The 13,118-nt window shown below is 42.8% G+C and overlaps 1 long non-coding RNA gene across 1 annotated transcript; it reads right to left on the bottom strand.

Annotated features, from left to right (window-relative positions):
• Positions 1–10,973: 10,973 nt before the first annotated feature.
• LOC135373428 (uncharacterized) lies at positions 10,974–12,291 on the bottom strand. The gene is made up of 3 exons (XR_010416460.1): positions 12,085–12,291; positions 11,880–12,010; positions 10,974–11,525 (listed from the first exon to the last, which is right to left on the bottom strand). It is a non-coding gene; the product is annotated as an uncharacterized LOC135373428 (long non-coding RNA).
• Between the last annotated feature and the right edge of the window lie 827 nt (positions 12,292–13,118).

The following is a 13,118-nucleotide window of genomic DNA, read 5'->3' as shown; positions in this document are numbered from 1 at the left end:
ACATATGCAGTGTCTAAGGTAAATCTGTACCGGACCTGGAACTCATTATTAAGTGTTTTTGCTTCTTTGAACACACTCTTACTGTCAACTACATATACACCGTCTAAGGTAAATCTGTACCGGACCGGAACTCATTATTAAGTGTTTTTGCTTCTTTGAACACACTCTTACTGTCAACTACATATACACTGTCTAAGGTAAATCTGTACCGGACCGGAACTCATTATTAAGTGTTTTTGCTTCTTTGAACACACTCTTACTGTCAACTACATATACACTGTCTAAGGTAAATCTGTACCGGACCGGAACTCATTATTAAGTGTTTTTGCTTTGAACACACTCTTACTGTCAACTACATATACACTGTCTAAGGTAAATCTGTAGCGGACCGGAACAAAATATTAAGTGTTTTTGCTTCATTGAAAACACTCTTACTGTCAACTACATATGCAGTGTCTAAGGTAAATCTGTACCGGACCGGAACTCATTATTAAGTGTTTTTGCTTCTTTGAACACACTCTTACTGTCAACTACATATACACTGTCTAAGGTAAATCTGTACCGGACCGGAACTCATTATTAAGTGTTTTTGCTTCTTTGAACACACTCTTACTGTCAACTACATATACACTATCTAAGGTAAATCTGTACCGGACCGGAACTCATTATTAAGTGTTTTTGCTTCTTTGAACACACTCTTACTGTCAACTACATATACACTGTCTAAGGTAAATCTGTACCGGACCGGAACTCATTATTAAGTGTTTTTGCTTCTTTGAACACACTCTTACTGTCAACTACATATACACTGTCTAAGGTAAATCTGTACCGGACCGGAACTCATTATTAAGTGTTTTTGCTACTTTGAAAACACTCTTACTGCCAACTACATATGCAGTGTCTAAGGTAAATCTGTACCGGACCTGGAACTCATTATTAAGTGTTTTTGCTTCTTTGAACACACTCTTACTGTCAACTACATATACACCGTCTAAGGTAAATCTGTACCGGACCGGAACTCATTATTAAGTGTTTTTGCTTCTTTGAACACACTCTTACTGTCAACTACATATACACTGTCTAAGGTAAATCTGTACCGGACCGGAACTCATTATTAAGTGTTTTTGCTTCTTTGAACACACTCTTACTGTCAACTACATATACACTGTCTAAGGTAAATCTGTACCGGACCGGAACTCATTATTAAGTGTTTTTGCTTTGAACACACTCTTACTGTCAACTACATATACACTGTCTAAGGTAAATCTGTAGCGGACCGGAACAAAATATTAAGTGTTTTTGCTTCATTGAAAACACTCTTACTGTCAACTACATATGCAGTGTCTAAGGTAAATCTGTACCGGACCGGAACTCATTATTAAGTGTTTTTGCTTCTTTGAACACACTCTTACTGTCAACTACATATACACTGTCTAAGGTAAATCTGTACCGGACCGGAACTCATTATTAAGTGTTTTTGCTTCTTTGAACACACTCTTACTGTCAACTACATATACACTATCTAAGGTAAATCTGTACCGGACCGGAACTCATTATTAAGTGTTTTTGCTTCTTTGAACACACTCTTACTGTCAACTACATATACACTGTCTAAGGTAAATCTGTACCGGACCGGAACTCATTATTAAGTGTTTTTGCTTCTTTGAACTCACCCTTACTGTCAACTACATATACACTGTCTAGCATTGAGAAAGTCTAGCTGGTAGCCTGCTGCCTTGCGACATTTGTCGTTACGGTTGTACGACAACCCGTCAACGACAGTTGTCGTTGACGGGTGACGGGTACACTGTCCACCTTGAATTGCTCAACGGGGCTCACCAGCTCAGTGGTTCCCGCAGTTTAAGGAAGATGTTCTGTCAACTATGATTCCAAGTGAGCACTTCAGAGTCGAAACCAGAACTTATATACAGGATGCTTAAAATTAAATACACACAACTTTTAATATAGTCACCTAAAAACACTTTCATTACTGAAACCGGCAGACCTCTTCACTCAAAATTTGATGGGTCCTAAAATATAGATGAAACTGAACTTTGAGTTGCAACATTGAGTACAGTTTATTTGACGAGGCGCTCTAAGCGGGCAATTTTTTTTAATTGGAGACGGTCGAGCGACGAATTTGGTCCGTAGACCATACACCGATAATCTTTGCAATGCTAAGTGGCAGTGTGAATAGTCGCTTTTCTAGGATCTCACTCTCCTCCTCGTCTTTCGCGCAGTACAGTAGTAGTGTAGCCTAGTAGAAATGTATCTGCTTCATCGATCTACGCAAAGACGTTGGAATAACAGGTCCACAAACTCTTTATCTCTTGCGCTTTGGTCCGCGCCACTGCGATAGCTTCATACATGAGCGGGTTGCGTCTGTCGCTGGAACAGGTATACGCAGAAAGGAGGTTCTTACTTGCCACTGCTACCGTTACTTGCCCTTTCAATAATGCTGGTGATGGGTATAATGTGAAGCAAGACCCTGTAGCTACTTTGAAATGCAAAAGAATCTGGACGCTTTTCGCAAATGATTTTGCCGCGCACTGCGGTTCCCAACAAGAACGAGAGCTGTGCTGTTCAATCAAATCGCATTGCAGAGGATGCGATGTCCTGCAACCGGTGAAGTGTGACATATACAGGGGCGCATTGTTATCATATACGTAATTTTTATGAACTGCCATGAGAGCTGCATATGTGTTTTTGCAGCTGAGTTACTCGGCCAGGCGTACAGTGGCAAGAGGCGGGACGGAAAATAGCCTGTAGCTGTAAGATGACTAATTACCAAAAGTAATTCATAGTAGCATTGTAATTAAGAACTGTCACACTAAGGATATAGAAGAATCGACGACAATCCTTGTTGCTAGCCCCTCCATCTGTTAGAAATCTAGCTACGAGCTAGTGCCATGAAATATCCATCGTGTAAGGAAGAACGTTCCACACCGCACTGAGCGAAATGTCGTTGCTACTAATTGCTCTACGATGGACCGTGAGTATACTGAGATAAGGAGGCTGTTTCTTTCTTACCTCAGTCGTTTATTATTTACCCTCATCCACGCTTGTAGCACAATATTGGTGTCACCGTAGAACAACAACATCTTTGATGCCCCACCACACGGCCATACCAGTAACCATACATAACCATACGACACCATATTAGAGATGGTTTATTTTAAACGTTTTTTTTCGGGTTTTTTTTCCGAAAAATTGGAAAAATGGAAACAAACGCGGTTACTGCTGAGTCATAGCATTGCCGGCCAAGCCACAGCATACAATGAGCTAGAATCTTTAGTAGTGTTCACCCCAGCGTTGCCACACCTAAAACAAATTTATCTGTAGATCCGAGCCTGAAAAATCTGTAGATAGAGCTAAAAATCTGTAGCTGTTCAAAACTCAGTTTCTTGAACATTTTGCCTTCAAATCTGTAATGTCTGCCTGCGTCTCTAAATTAGTGGAAGAGCAAGGGCTTATTTCGTTCTACTGCTGAAGACCGCAGCCGGAATTTTTTGCTGCGGCGCACTGGCATTACGCGTTGGAACTTTCGGTTTGCGAAGTCGCGTATTCAAATCTGCTACAATCACAGAAAAGTGTCACTGCACGTAGATTTTAATACTTTGACATGTGATATATCCACATGAGCCGTGGCGCTCCAATGCAAGAATAACGCATCGCGTGTAGTAGGAACAATTCTCTCGCGCGTCCCACCATCACAGCGATGAGCGAGGATCGCAATGGACCACAAAAACAATAAAGGTCTATATTATTTCCACAGACATAATGAAAGCGTACATGCGTGACGTGTATTATAAACGTTGTTGTTTCACCTCAACGCGTGTCAAGTCTGTGATGCAAACTGGTAACGCGCACACAAACACTCAAGAAAACTGATTTAGAGTTGAGGCTCGCCAATAATTCAGACGCAGTAAACGTTCTTCTCCTTCGGCGAGCCTCGCCAGTTTCGTGATTGACGGGTCAAATCCTTGTCAACGGCGAAGGCGAAGCAGTTTGACCCAACCGCATGCGTTTTGTGCGCAGGAGGCCAGTTGGTGGTCGTTGAGAGGCTGTTTCTTTGCTTCGTTTTCGTCAAATTAACTGTGGAAAATATTCTAAAAAATAGTCAGTAAAACACTCATCCCCGCGTTCTGCTGACGTTTTTCATCGTTGTCGTTTTGTGCACTGATGCGAAACACTGGGTCGACTGACTTATTCGTTGGAGCAAAAAAAAAAAAAAAATCATGAGATTTTCAGAAATCTCTGTAGATCTGTAGATTTTTAAAAAAGTAGGTAGATCTCATGATAAATCTGTAGGTGTGGCAACTGGTTCGCCCTCTAGGCATAAATGCAGAGCAGAGCATCCCCTGAGACTGCTGTCTGCTCAGCGATAGGTAATTGGAACAACCCGTCAACTCCGACCAGAACACCGTCGTTAAGTGAACGCGATGGCGATCGCTTGGAGCAGCCAGACGGAGCTCTAAGGTGGTGGTTGTTGGCGGATTAGAGGCACCTAAGGCACTGTTGGCGGGTTGGAACGCACGGCGGGTTGGTCGAAGGCACGAAAATTTACATTTTTTAATTTTATCGCCTGGAAATTTTGGGCAATTTTTCCGGAGACGAGGAAAAAAACCAGAAAAATTGTTTCCCCAAATTTTCTGGGGTTTTTTTCGGGGCTTCGCATCTCTACACCAGACTACAACTTTATTCATGCGCGGCAAGTAAGAAGAATTAGCAGAATAGTCCCATGATGAAATACACAATCCATGTATTGAACTCTCAGTACGACGCAGATGACCCGGAAATATTATCGTTTCGGTTCGGGTTCGGTCGTAAGGGTTCAGTTCCGGGAAGCAAATAAATCGGTTAATTATAAATTGTTCGGTACGCGAACTGGTTCAATATTATGAACGTGCCTCCAACAGAATGTCGCTATAGCAGAAATTAGCCGCAGTTCCTGTATTGTGCGGCAACATATTTGTTGCTATATTTAATTGCGTACTGGAACAGGAGGTTTGCTTTTCTCGTGGTGAATTTTTTGAATCATTTAACATAGAGGGACGAGGAACATGAATATTAAACCAGATGTTCTCCTACTACTTAGATCAGAGTGGTTCAAGAAAATTTATGGAACACACTGGTATTTTGGTACTTAGCTTGGTTGTAGTACCCACGACCACCGGGGGGAGATGCGGGGGTTCAACCCCCCCCCCCCCACTGACCACCGCCTTGGAGGTCTAGATGCACAGTTGCTAACGACCTACTTATGTTACAGTGCAAAAACATGGGCCATATCGTGTTCATTCATGCAGGTACCGGGTGAGTTACGAATGTTTAAATGCGGTTGCATGCGTCTACATGGGAGTATCAAGTATTTAAGCGAACATGAAAGGGTATTTGAGAAGCCTTCTACCATTTTCAATCTGTTCCGGTGTACGAAGACATTCACCCTGTGTAATAAGAAGTCCAAAAATCGTTTACATAGAGAAAATATTCTGTACTAACCGCGGCGGTGAACAGGGGTAGCTACGACCCACCAGCGAAGTCAACTGGCCGTGACTTCAAACACAGTGGACGGATTGGTGGACGGCCTTTTGCGAGCAAATTGCAGAATCTGCGAACAAGCTTGCAAAGTTCGTCATGAAATACGTTTTAATTTGACCGACCTGGAGCTAGTTGACATAGAAGTCCCATCCCCATCTGCAGAGCCATGAACACGCCCAGACGCTCTTGCGCAGATGCCTGGGGAGTTCCTGCGGCGACCTATCTGCAGTCATGCTCCTGCCAGAGACGACGACGATAAAGATGGTGGTGGTGGTGATGGCGAAAGGGCTTGCCGTTGTCGGCCTCACGTATGTGGGCTACGTCACGTGGGACGATAAAGACGTGTCTCGGCTGCCGCTCGCCACTGCGCCTATCAGTCAAATCTACACTCTTAAAAATGGATCTTCTATCGTGTCTTCTACAGACAGCCGAAAAACGGTAATTTTGGGGTGTCTACGTAATGACCACGCGAATGCAGTGTTTTATCATGTCCTTCCATGACTTATGGTAGCGAGTACAAAATCTGTCCATCTTTTCAACGTAGAACAATTGTGTCTTCTGTTTTCAAGTGCGCGTCTATACTTAATTAAAAGCATATCTATGCTCATTTTATTGATTAAAATTTTTTTAGAATGTTATTAATATCCAAATGTCATGAGAATTATGGAAATTGATTTACAAAAAGATGTGATGAATAAGAGAAAATGTGCGCTTTCAATGATTCTATGTACAAGGCCACACTAGAGGCCGTCCCTCCCTAACTTGATGTTGGTGTTAGGGGTCGTCGGGTTTCATCACATTTATCGCTTGAATCCACTAGTTGATCATGTTTATATTCATTGAAAATGACAAGTTTCTGTACAGATTCTACGGTGTATTCATGCTGCTTGCTTCGAAATGATATGTCTGAATTAATTATTGTTTTGTTTCAGATTCGGCTGATATTCTATGAGTTGGACATTATGTATGCATGATGTACTAATTGTGTCGTATTTGTTTCAATTGCTCACTCGATTGAGATAAGTAAAAATAATCTCTGAGTTGGGAATGCCTCATATTTCTGAGTTGTGTTTCACATTTGATTTTTTTGTGTGGTTCATTAGATATTTCTGTTGCAAGATATCACAAAAATTGATGTAATTAAATTTGTTTCTCGTTTTTTGATTGAGTATCGTTGCTACCAATTAATAATTTGGACTTTCTCTACATGTTCAATAATAATATCGCATCTCTACAAACTTAGTCGACTTGTCAACCACTTTGACGAAAGATTTCCGTTTCAAGGAAAGGATGCGAAAAGATAGTGATCCCCGCAAGTGATATCGATATCTATTTGCGCTGCGCAATAAAATACATCGCCTTTGAATTCTCTTATCTGACCTCTAGAGCGTCCCGTTTGCTGGACGAAGTAATATAGCCCCCTAACCCTGTGAGTGACAAAGCATGCGCGGTGCTATGTTCACATAGATAGAGACATAAAGTCTCCCGGCTTTGAGGAATAGAGTGAAAACAGTGCGTATTTTCTACGTCTTGGATGCCTCCATCAAGGTTCGTAGTGATTGTTAGAATTAAAATTGTATATTGGTCGATTTTATGATCGTTCAATGATAGATTATTTTCCTCTGTTGTTGTTTACGTGTCGCCGCGTGTTCCTCTGTTCTTCAGCGTTAAGTCTGTGCGCCGTTTGATAGATTGATTAGCTATTATTTCTCTATGTGTTGGATGGTGCACAGGTTTGGCTCTCTATTAATTGTAGCTGTTCATTGTGTTGTTTCTGGTTATTTCCTTACGTCTATGCTGTTCACTTAATAAGAAATTAAAAGTTGAGTTCAATATTCCAACATTACTCAACTTTTCAGCTGGGTCAACAGCCTGGAGGGAAGAAGGGGTTTCTTCCCTCCGGGCTGTTGACTCACAATTCGCATGAACCTTTAAACACGTCACACCTAACCCTTTAAATACCATGCCAATGATGAGGACGGTGCCCAGAAGAAGAACAGTCTCTGTTCGAAATATCGGCGGCTTCTGTCCTGAGGCAACTCCCTTCCTACATCTCTACCGGTTCGCTGGATTTCTACCCATCTATATTCTTCAGGTAAAACGTCTGCGTTCCAGGGAAAATCTTGCACGTGTAATCTGAAAGGAAAAATAAATGGCAGCATGTTAAACAAATCAAGTACTCACAAGAACCTCACCAGCACAGGCAGAGCAACGGGTGACGGGTACACTGTCCACCTTGAATTGCTCAACGGGGCTCACCAGCTCAGTGGTTCCCGCAGTTTAAGGAAGATGTTCTGTCAACTATGATTCCAAGTGAGCACTTCAGAGTCGAAACCAGAACTTATATACAGGATGCTTAAAATTAAATACACACAACTTTTAATATAGTCACCTAAAAACACTTTCATTACTGAAACCGGCAGACCTCTTCACTCAAAATTTGATGGGTCCTAAAATATAGATGAAACTGAACTTTGAGTTGCAACATTGAGTACAGTTTATTTGACGAGGCGCTCTAAGCGGGCAATTTTTTTTAATTGGAGACGGTCGAGCGACGAATTTGGTACACCCTGCGTGGAGTGACCCCACTTTATTACAGTGCTTACGAATGCTCTCACGTAAAGGTATGTTTACCAATGACACGTGACCGGGGACCCTGCAGCTAAATTATGCTCAATCACAGCATCAAGCCATGGCATAGTTACATAACGCCAGCGATCACAGGCCCCCTACACTTTGGCATCACTAAAGGCCCTCCCTTTTCCGCGATTGCGTGAAAATTCATAGAATATGGCTTATGCATAAGGCTTTCGAGGCCGGCCAACAATTCTGCTATCTCGAATTTTGCGAAAAACGGCTAATTAAAAAGTTAAGTAGTAAATTTTTGTTAATCTCTCATCTACTTGGTGGGAAATCTCGCTCCCGTAATTTCTGCCACCCCGTACATATCGAATGCAAAAACAGAATTAATATTCCTATTATAGTTAATAAATTAAAAATGTGTTTCCAATAAAAAAAACATCCTGTATAGTTATACACGTGGATAAAAAAAGTTAATAAAATATATTTGGTATTCACAGTTAGCAATTGTTATGCGATCCCCGCTTCCGCTGGTCAATAACGTTAGTTAGCGTGACGCAGGGGCGGACTCGCCATAAAACTTACTGGGAAATTTCCCGGCGGGGCTGGGTACACATGGGCCGCTCGGAAGCCTGTTCAAGTGCACCTGCTAGTGCTAATTACTACAGGAAGAGGGCCAGTAACTATCCCTGTCCGCCGTTTGTGTGACACACGCATGTCACCATTGCAGCATCCGGCAGACAGTGTACATGCTTAGTGGGAGATAAGCGTGGTTGGGGCTATGCAGGCTTCAAGTACTGCAGCAGAGATCTGATACTTACATAGTATGGAAAGAACTGAGTGAGTGGTCGCTGGTGTCACCATGAGAAGCCAGATGCAACGATGACAGACAACACAGCTGGACGCAACCTCAAAAGTTTTTCCCGTGGAATGTTCTGCAGTTGTCCCCAGCACCTATACTTTATTCGGCAGAGTAACATCTGTACTGCAAAAGGGTAGCTAAGAACACACTTATGACGAGGAGGTACGAAGTACGCTCTCCACTGTTTACAGCTGTGGTTCACTTAGGACGCGCGACGGGGTAATGCCAGCAATGAGTCACCCGATATCACCATGAATTTTAAGCTAAAACAATGGCACCCAATTTTTCCCTCATGAATTTATGGCAGCCATTAACCCTGGAAAGTCAGAACCTACATATACTACAATGTTATTTTTTTAACAGAGACAGATCACGTCAAAAGGGAGCGATAAAAGAAAACTGAAATCTCTCGGTGCACTGCTTGAGTTATAAACAGGTGCTACTTTAATTTTAAAAAAAAACAGCCTGTATAGTCCGCCTAATTACGCATCCAGTGCCTGGAATGCCGCACTTCTATGTGATGCAGCCTATGCTTGTGTCAGCAGGGTGGCAGCAGGTCAACCACTGTAAGCCCACACAGCCATTCTTCAATACCTGTACCGCAGAGTGAAATTCAACTTTCTAAAATTTGGCACACGAAGCATCTCCGTCGCATTGAGAGTGTTCTTGCCCCAAATGCATAACTAGGCAGATCATACTGAAAATTTTAAGGTTATTTTGGAATACAGGCACGCTTTGATAATTCCACAAGATGGAATAATGTTGGAACACCACTGTCTCAAGTTACTAAACGTGCCCAGCAATTTCAATAATGAGAAAGTTAACTATTCGAGTTGAGATAACTATGTATCAGGTTGGCTACGACAATCATCAGACTTCGTGCGCATCTGGCCACGGAATGTGTGTGCAAAACGTTTATTCCACTGCTCACCACATTTTTAATGCCGAGGGCCTAGTTCTGTTCACTCTGTACACTAACAGCTTCTTTAGTTTGCAGTAGCATTTAGGGAGGTGAATGAGCAAGAATATCAGCCGAGAGCATGAGACACAAAACATTACACCAGTGCAGGAGTACAGCTTGAGCCAAAAGTCAGCGGAACACGAGAATTCTGCATTTACGCTCTCCTAGCTGTATGAACTGCCCTTGGGGAACGCTTATTGAATAGATCCCTTGGAATATGGAAACTGAAGCAATAGCGTCACTCCGTATTCACGTTGAGCGCAGAATTCAAAGGATCAAAAACTTCCACATATTCGATCGTCGCATACCCATAACAATGGCTCCCCTGATCAATCAGCTGTGGACTGTGTGTGTTATACTGACTAACTTTCAATCATCTCTGATAAAAGATAGCTGAATTGCACAGTTGTAAAGGAATCATGACACGCAAGACCCTGTTTCACCAACGCCGATTAACACCTGAACAGGGATGAGCGATCCCTTAACAGTGTTTCACTAAAGGGAGTTATTGTCACTGAAACATTCATCGCGTCACCAACTGACGTTTGTAAAAAAAATTGAGCAGTAACTTCAAGTTTTAGCAACATTTGATCTCGGTTCAAAGTTAACCGGTGTTTGGTGAAATCGTGCCTGAGTGTTCTAAGTGAAGACTATTCAGATGAAACTGTTCCAACTTTATTCCAAGTAAGGCACACTGACTAGATTGCTTAGGAAATGCCGAGCATGTATAGTTAAGGAGTCACTCCCTATGTATAGTACGTCATGTAATCCCTGACCCTGCTTGAATATGTAACCTAAGAACTTTTAAAGGACATTTGTTCAAAAATAAATCTGTGTTCAATGTACAGTCGAAAAAATAATGGAAGAATAGTCGTGCACAGTTCACATGCAGTTTGCCTGCTCAACTTGAACAATAAATGGCAGAGCGTCATTAAAATAAAAGCTATCCAACTTTCTTTTCATTTCTGACCAGGCTGAATCTGAAAAATCCACACGTGTAATGATAATCCATCCTGAAGAATACACAACAAAGTGACTCCACCTCATGTTTGCACAATACATTTGCCCCATGACCTGGGGGTAGTACACACTGGTCTCCTTCAGTCTGGGTTTACCGTCCACAATTTCTATACAGAACTGGGAATCTTCGAGGGCATCCTCCAGAGTCGTGGATCTCTTCGTCCAGGGGCATTTCACCTCCAACAGTCCATATGAAGGCTGCTCATGATGGTCATAAATAACACGATCAGGTGTGGCTGCCAGCCAGGGACTGCCTGGCCTGACCATTAGTCCACAGTTCTGAACCATGACATTATGGCCAAGACGTTCCATCACTTCGGTGTACCTGGCAACTGCTTTCCCCTCGCTTGAAATTCCATACCTCACCGCTAATGACGTAAACGACTTAGGCCGAACAACATTTCGAAGTCCAACATTTGTCCACGGTTGCTTACGTCTCAGCACCATGTCGAATCTTGATGCTGTCAGCCTATTTAGCCGTGCTTTTTGCCATAGAGAGCTGTTGAACTGCTGCCTGGTGTCCCTTTCCATATCCCTTGCCTCTTCTTCTGACAAACATATGTTCTGAAAAACATGTTAATATTCAGCTGCACAAATATTGTCTACACATCACGTCACAACATTGAATGGTCCTCTGCAATAATGGTGCAACTGAAATTTTACACTTCATATGCAAAAGAAGAATCTGGAATGCCACCATGCAGATTATTACAAACAACATTCTGCAAGACATACCGGCCAATGTTCTTCTTTTTTTTTTTTTTTCGAAATTTTTCCAGATATTACAGTGTGAAAGCATCCTTTTCAAGGGCCGCTTAAGTCATTATAGCAGATAATTGCGAAAATTGTCCAAATGAGATGTTTTCAGGCAAGTTTAAGCTACACTGCATTTAAACCGTATACAAGTTGTAACATTACCTTCAGAGTCGAGACGTGAGCCACATCTTGAGGAGGCGTCCACTGTGGTTCATCCTTAAATAAGGTGAAGATTGGTATGGGACCAGATTGTACAGCATGAAGTCTCCCAAGGGAAACCAGTGCAGTATAATCTGGTGGGAGAGGGGACAACTGAACATCCATTGTAGAGCCACGGGGGGCTCGTCCAAAACTCGTGTCAACATACGAACAACTTGAGGCTGAACCGAGAACATCCACAAGACTAGTACTGCAACCTGCTTCTTGTAACCTGACTGCTAGTGTCTGTGAGGCCTCTCGCTTTTGGTCCTCCGTGCGCACACGCTTACGAGTGTCATAGAGCCTGCATGGCAAAGGGGCTTCTGAGCAACCTTCTGCAACTCTACGCCAGTTAACATTCATAACAATTTCGGGTGCCATTGATGTGCGTGGTCGCCTCCATTCTTGTGGGAGTTCCGTTGGTGCCAGTTCTTGCGGCGGTTCATTGTACCCGAGGCTTTTCAGCTTCGATAGGACCCGTAGTACCGCCAGAAGGTGGTGGCAGTACCCTCCGCTTCCTGCTGGACAGCTACAGTGAGCGTACTGAACAGCTGGCCCTGCACATAGAGTTATGTTTACTGTGTATGGCGCCTGTGTTTTCTTTTTGCTCCTGTAGCATTTGCATTGCACGGCGTAACTTGGTTGGACAGCACTGTAAATAAAGGATTATATGTGTCAGCAATCCTGTGCACATAGGACAATTGTGAAATACGGTGAGCTAGATGAGCACACCATTCATGAGCGTGATTGACTTCACATGTGAGGCGATCAACAAGCATACAACCACTGTCATTATTTCGCGAGGTGCTGTAGGTGCGTGATGCACGCACCACAAGTGCAAAAGAAGTTCAAGATAAAATGCGCGTGCGATGTGACGTTCTGTAGGTGTGTGATGCACGCACCACAAGTGCAAAAGAAGTTGAAGATAAAATGTGCGTGCGATGTCTAACTAGACTATCACTTGCGCTGCGGCTTTCGTCGTGCAAGCTTGGGATACTTCGAGCGAAATCTCATGCAGTATGTGAGACCACCAAAAGACATTTTAGCGCGTGGAAACGACAAGTGTGAAAAGAACGTACCTTGGTAGTTTCTTCGTCCGTAGTGTTGACACAAGAACGTACGACTCGGTTACGAAATTATAACTCCGGTTCCTGTGCTTGTTGGACGAAGATTTGCTCGCACTGTACTGCTCTGTGAAATCTA

The sequence above is a fragment of the Ornithodoros turicata genome, unplaced genomic scaffold (assembly GCF_037126465.1).
Source record: "Ornithodoros turicata isolate Travis unplaced genomic scaffold, ASM3712646v1 Chromosome24, whole genome shotgun sequence".
Classification (NCBI taxonomy): domain Eukaryota; kingdom Metazoa; phylum Arthropoda; class Arachnida; order Ixodida; family Argasidae; genus Ornithodoros; species Ornithodoros turicata.
This window is presented reverse-complemented; position numbering and strand designations above follow the sequence as displayed.